Genomic DNA, 7,808 nt, shown 5'->3' on the forward strand with positions numbered 1-7,808 from the left:
ACTATTGTGATTTTTTTTGTCACTGGCTGTGTGCAAACATACATCTCCGCCTCTAGAAGGTTTCTCCAGGTTGTCCTTCAGCTAACGATGATTTTCAAGATTCAAGTTCAACAACTTTCTGAATCATTAGAACACTTTACTCCATCATCATGCCAAGATCCGGATTTATTTAAGACCACAAGAGGGCGACAGAGAACCACGGGTTGCGTGATCTTGAACCGGTGTTCGGGTGATCTGAGCCCGACGCACAATTTGAATTCCCTTCAGGTAAAAGATGGCTGCTCAATCTCATTAAGAACACAGATACGAGAAGATAATATTTAATCTTTTAAATTAATCGAATTCCAGCTTTATTTCAATTACCCTTCTTAGAGTAGATTTAAACGCACTTGTTGGATGATTAAAGCTACATTATCTAAATTGCCTCAATTTTATAAACGATAATAGAGTAAAGAACAGTCCTGACCTCGACTGAAGAAAAAACCCTAAACTAGTGTTGTGACAAACAACGACAATAGGAGGCGCTGTTGCACTGAGCGTTAGAACTGAAAAAAAGTTGTTTTGAATTTTCCCATGAAGTACATAAAGTAGACGGATCTGTAATTAATGTATTGAAATTTGATATCATTAAAAGTTAACGGGAAGAGAGCATAAAATTGCTTCACAAACCTGGAGAAGAAATGTATTTTAGAGATGATATATATCTGATTTGACGTATTTAACAAAACTAGAAAATTATATTATAAAATTATTTCTTAGGATATGGAGCGTAGAGGTACAATGGTTTTGGGCAGTCTGGACCATGCAGAAAATTTAAAAGGGAAAGATACCCAGTGTTTTTGTTGTTTGTTAAATGTATAGTGTTACTTTGACTCTTGTTTTGGGCAATTTAACTGTGTGAGAGTTGATCTACTAAAATATTTTAGTCTAGGTAACACAGCTAAGTGTTTAAATTATTGAATAAACATTTACCTGCGTTAAACCAACGGCTTAAAATGTTGATGAATAATTGTAACCCAGTCCATTGCCTAGTTAAGAAGGTTGCAATGTTACTGTTGGTTTTGCATAGTACTGATTATGTTACACAATGTAAACTAGAATGAGGTTGGCGAATATATATATATTTTTTATGAATGAAAATTGCATGCTTTAATATTGTTTAATATCTTTCAAATAGAGTACAGGGTAGTATCTACAGATGTGATTGGTTGTCTTGGCGACAATGCAGAGATGTTCAAATCTATTTCGGGTCACTGTTACTGACTATTTTCTTGAGACGAATGGCAAATAGCCTCACATGCACTATTCGTTTTAATTAATGACTAATCTTGTCTAGCATTGACTGAATCCAAGTTATTTACTCAACGTTATGAGAAACCGTGATGACTGGAAGATTGTCATGTTACACTTAAGTCTACTTTGTCATAATGTCGTGCCACAATATATTACACTTAAAAAGAGTTGGAGAGAATTTAGAGATATCAAGGGAAGTTTTATGACAGTTAATCCTAATTAACACTGATATATGCCAGTGTCAGTTATAAATAACATTTTGAGTGTTTATATTTTATAGAGTTAACCTTGAATAACCTACAGTGTAGTGTAACATAGTAACATTGATAGTGTTAAATGAACGCTACTACATTCATACTTGTTCAGGTAATGGCTAATGAATCCCTGGCTGCCTACCTCCACTGGCATGCATCTGGTCATCCAACTGTTCCTCCAACATGCTTCCAAAAGGTTCTGGTACTTCTACATCTTTTTTCTCATGTGCCTCCTCTGTCCTATCCTTCCAGGGAACTGTCAGCTCCAGCAATAGTAGCTGCTTTTTAGCATCAATAAATCAATCAATCAATCAATCAATCAATCAATAAACATTATTGATCTCCATAGATAAATCTCACAGATAAATTCAACATTTCTGATACAAGGAAGATTTCTTGGACTAGGGAATATGTGGTGTGTTCATTTTAAATTACCTATCTAAATCAATTGTCATCACCTAGTCTTGGGCCATGGAAAACAAACCAGCAGAGCATATATATAGTTTCTCATCTGGCTTCTGTCTTTCCTTTATGAACTGGATGGCCTTGGCTGTAACTTAGGGGTTTCGACCGGCCTTTATCCCATACAGCTATGGACTTGGCCGTGATACTGTCTCTCACTCAACTACTTCGAATATGCTCACGTTTTTCTGTCTTAGAATACAGTGGGTATTCTGAATGTTTTTTTTTACACCAGGTACACATGTTGGTTGGGCTTGGAAGGACACTGTAGACCCCTTGTACTAAGAACTTTATACTAGGGTAGCGCCAGATGCCCTTTCAGGTGATGAGCCGCTCCATCGCCTGCTCACACTTCATCCATGTACCTGACTTCTTTATGGGCACTGCCCTGCTGGTCTGTTCTTCATTAACTAAGGCTCATGCCTCATTCCGCACCAGCCATATGCCTTTCTCCCATTGGTAGACTTGTACCAGGTTGATCTAAGGCACCCAAGTCAAGCTCTGCCTTGCACTACTAAACCGATGATGCCCTTATGCTTCAGACAGGCTTGCTGGACTGCCTCCACCACCTCCCTGTCTTCACCACACTTTCTGCCTTTGATCATTTATGACCTCTGTAGGTGTACTGTAGGTGTTCCTGTGCAAAAATAAACTCCTCCCTGAGAGAGCTAAATAGATAGATGGTGTTCCCATACAGTCCAATGTTGCTTAATCTGCGTGGCAGCCCTAGCTTTTGTGAATCTGTCATAGAAACCTTGTTGACAAGTAGAGGCCAGAGGATTCTTGATAGGATTCTATGATTGTACATCGAAAATAGAATCTTCTGGGAAGCCCACACTCATCCACTGTTCTCACCCAGCTTTTAAGGTCAGGACCTATTGCTTTTTATTGGGTCTTATGTCATTGGCCATTTAGGCTGCAGATGAAGAACTTACCAGGGCTGTGATCTTACTCTTCCTCAGAACCATAGATATGGTTTTGATTACAGAGTCATGCATGCCAGTGCCACGATCTCCTCCAGCTCTTGAGGTATCCACATAACTTGTTCCAATGATGTTGTCTTAACCACAAAGTCATCTTTGAAGGCTAATCTGATGGGTTGTAATCTAACTCTAGGTTTGCTGAGTGACTCTGTATTCTATTTCAGCTTCCTTGGCCATCATGTTCATCACCTGAGGAGAGTCACCAATATGGTGCAACCAGTTACAATACCAGTGCTGGTGCTAGTCTGATGTCAGTTGGCCAGATGAGTACCTCAAGCTGAACTTTCTGGTTTAGTCCAGGATGATCTTTCACGTTCTGAAAAGCAAAATAAGATTTTTCTCTCCACACTGAGCAAGGAGATAATAATAAATTGGTCGATATTGTTTTCTTCTTTCGCTATGTTCACTCCCTCAGCATACATCCATGGCTGTCCAATTCCTTGTTCTCCAGATCACCTTGAGGGCCTTCCACAGCCAGTGTAATAGTCTCGGTACTCTGTATACGGCTCGCAACTTGGGCCTTCTGCTGAGCTTGATCACCATCACAGCTTCCTCAACTTCACATGGTCTGGGTATCTCAAGGGTGAATTCTGCTATAGGGTATGGCGGTGTTGGCAGTGAATTCCATGCGCCCAATGATTGATTTTGACTTGGGTCACTATATGTGGCCTTGAGGTAATTGTTAATAGCCTACTTTAAGCAAGTGAGGTTTGACCAAGAAGATGTTTGCCAGCTTCAAGGGATTGGCCAAGATATCTGCCCTCTTACTGGCCCTGTCTTTTTTCCTCCTCCTGTGGAACACTGCTCCTGCCAGGTCAAATTTCTTTCAGGATCGCTCTCAGTTCTGCTCGGCCAGCTCTCTCGATTTCCCCTGCCGTCTTATATTGCTTCTTCACCAGTGTAAGCTCTTCCCCGATGCACTGGATCTTCCTGGGTCTGTGACCAACAGCATATTTCAATTTGGGTGCCTTGGTTCCAAATTGCCTAGCTCTAATGCTCAAAATAAGGGTGGTCATGGTTTTCCGTGGATGATCTTCATCCTCTTTAACTGTTGCTTCCACTGTTGCTGATCAACATCTTCATCAAATTGCTTCCACTCTGATTTCTTTAAGGAGAGTGACCACTGATTATTGGTTGGGAAAAGGTACCATAACTTGTTGTGAGAGATTGCTCTCTTAGGTGGTCCTAATAGTTATGATAACTTCTTGAGGGAGACTTTGGGTGGTGTAAGCATAGGTGAAATTGGGAGGCTCTAGGTCCGGTTGGTGTCCTCTGGGCCTGGCCTCCTGCGTCTGCAAAAATGCATCAGAATGGCTGATGAATCCCAAGCTCCACAGGCATGCATCTGGTCCTCCAAACATTCTGCCAACATTCCTCCACCAGCTCCTGGTACTTATTAATTGTTGTTAACTGAGATATGTCGTTGATTCAAATGTTCAAAAATAATAATGGAATAATCAAAAAAGCATGTAGGAAAGATATATATCACTCACTCACATGTTTCAATTAAATTATAGTCACAGGAAATATCAACCAGTAATACATGTGATCACAGAGGAGGCCCATTATTTATTGAAGAGTCCATTACAGGACACAAGAGTTTAAACAGAAACAATCTCCCATCAAATAATTGAAGACCCATTTTAGCATCCTTGACCACAGACTTGCGTAAACAAACATGCTTGGTTCTTACCACACAAACATTTCACACTCAAGTTAAAATCCTCTAGTATCGAGTATTCATATGTATTCAAATATGTTTTACGTTGAAATACATTTTTATGAATATAAATAATAGTTAGTAGGTTAGTAATAATACATTTTGGTTACTTTCTTTTCCAGGAGGAAGGAAAAATCTTTTAAATAATAATTTAAAAGTAATAATATTTTTTTAATTTAAAAGAATGAAATGTTTTAAAATTGTATCATAAACTTTCAGAGCAGACAAACAAACAAAAATAAATTGCTAGAGTTCTTTACTGACTCCTGAGGGCCGGATAAAGACAGGAACAATCTGCACGAGGTCTGCACGAGGCCTCTAGGTTGGACCTCGTCCAAGTCTGCTCTGCTCACCCTTAAGCAAGATTTCAAAGGCCTTTAGCAACATCTGTCTCTTAGCTTTATCTGTGCGCGGGGATGTAATTAGGCGAGAGAGAAAAGAACAGGAGTAGAACAGCTTATAACTCCTGACAAATAAATCAATACGTTATTTTAAAGTGGGAGGCTCAGTGGGGGGGGGCAAGTACGAGTCTAAATGCAGTGGGCATGTGTGTCGAGGTGTCGTCGGGGGGACCGCCAAGTCAACAGTATACTCAGGAAGCTTTGTCCAAGTTCTGCCCGAGCTAATGATCCTTTTAATAAGCAGGAGACAAACAAAACGGCACACTGCACAACAAGAAGATCGCACATCGATTATCAAAGTGGGGAAATAGAGGACATGGAACTCATGAATTTTCGTGATGGCATGCCCAGCATCTCAGTGAATCATCAACTTTTACTGTTTAAATCATGTTCAACACATCTCACTTTTGATTTGTTACTGATTTTTACAGTTCTGGTTCTATCGTCACAAGGCAACTGCTTCAATCTTCTTCTTAATATTCGTCTTAAGAAAAGTCAAATTTAAAAACGTGAACGAGGCGTCACAGATTGTTACACAAGTTACATTTTTCCTCCTCATTTTCAAACGAGAATTGATTTCAAGATTTCACGGAAGACTTTAAAAGCTCGCCTTGATCTGGTTCCAAGTTTCATCACAGGAATGATGACCCCAATTTAAACCAGCCAGGATGGGACCTCGCAAGCTGTTCCAAAGTTCTCTGAGTATTTTGAGCAAGCTGAGACTCATGTTTCATTTCATCATTAAAGAAACCAAATATTTTTAAAAACGGTGCCTTTATGTGATCTACTCCTAATTGTGCAACTTATTCATATTTAAAACACACTTTCCTCTCCATGACATCAATCAAACTGCATGCGTTTGCTAAACACTGTGAGGGAACATTAAAGGGCGATGATCGTCCCTCAAGAGCAGTGGACGATAATGTCAGCTCGTCTTTTCAACACCTTGTATTGATTTTGTACAGCTCCTGGAGGAGGCGGATTGTTTGGCCTCTTGACCCTCTGAGCAATAAGCTTTTAATTAGAAGACCTGACCTTTTTGTCGCCTGTCCCCGTGAAACTGCGCCGAGACTCAGGTTCATGACACCAATTACGGAGAAACTAATGTGTTCACAATCGCAACATTAAGTTACAAAGTGGGTGCAACTTTACTAAAACCCTAAAGTCAAGTTATGAGATCATAATGAATCGTATATAACAGGGTGATTATTCATGATGTGGCTTATCGTAAATACAAGGTTTGGGGAAAGTTTTTAAAGGACGCCGCTGTCAATGGGCACAGAAAAGTTTCTACAAAACACTTTTTTGTTCAGTCCAAGGACAGAATAAGTGTAACTATAGTGCAAATATTAATGTTACTGAGGAAAAACGTGTTCTGAAATTCAGCATCTTATGATCACACAAAATATTTATACAAAATTCTTGTTTTCTGACCAAAATATGTACAATTTGGAAATAATGATACAATGCCATATATAATTCTTTTTTTTTGAGAGTGGAACAGCAAACTATCATTGATATTCAACTTTCTAATATTTTCCAGTCAGGCACTTCAATTACAGAGTTAAAAAGGAAAACTCATCACTTGCTTCCACACTACGTCAAACTGTACATAGAAACATTTGCACTGTGTCTTCCGGGGTTCAGGTTTATTACATTCATCATTTTCAGATACACACGCCTCGACCACAGGACAAACGATTGCAGACAACATCACCTTCAGAGAGATGAGCAGACTGCCACTGCCATCTGCTCTGGGACCAAACCAAAGCAGAGTAATATTGAGCTTATGAGACCAAAGCTTCTATTCTTTGCAGTCACACAAATAGAATAGCATGTTCTATTGGCGTATCTTAGTTCTGACGGTGATTCTATTGGTGGCTTAATGACGAAAACTGGCAGATATTTATAGCATTTTTGTCCTTTAAAAGGTTGCAGTAAACTTTGTATTTACAAAAAGTTTAACCAGGGAATTTATTTTTAACCTAGAACTTCAAGATACATGTTATACATCTTTTTGAATTAATTACACTTTCAGAAACAATTTCTAAAAAGTACAAGCACAAAATCTAGATCCCTCTCAATGCAACTCCATTCATGCCACATCAGAAGATGATCATGCCTCTAGTTGCATTGGTTTCATGTCAATGTTTGACACCCTGCTTTTTTCAACACTTCCCTTTTGACTGGTAAGTAGAATCTGATATTATTGTCATTCCATTCACTAGGAATGGAGCAAAAGGTGTCACTGAGGACAAGAGAGGTACACGACAACACAAAAGATGGATAAAACTTGTATTATTATTATTAATAATAATAATAATAATAACTTAATATTATAGTACATATTATGATAGAATAATTATATTATAAACATTAATAATGACTTATTATAACCAAAAACTTTTGCAATGAAACCTCTCCAAAAAAATAAATACATTTTTTTATCCAATTATTTATTTCAGAACAACAAACTTTTAAAATAAGAAAATCTAGTGCTGGCAATATGATTCTTTACCAATATACTCTGACCAGAACTTAAAACACAGAAGAGAAAAAACAACACCAAAAATAAAGTGTCGATTGGTATGAATTTCTTGAAACATGTTTGTTTAGAAACCAACGTTTCTGCCTTAAATGGAAGTAGAATTCAGTTATTAAATATGGACAAATCTAGTGTGGTCCCCTCCCTGGA

Source organism: Callionymus lyra, chromosome 1 (assembly GCF_982586985.1).
Source record: "Callionymus lyra chromosome 1, fCalLyr1.hap1.1, whole genome shotgun sequence".
NCBI classification, from domain to species: Eukaryota; Metazoa; Chordata; class Actinopteri; order Syngnathiformes; family Callionymidae; genus Callionymus; species Callionymus lyra.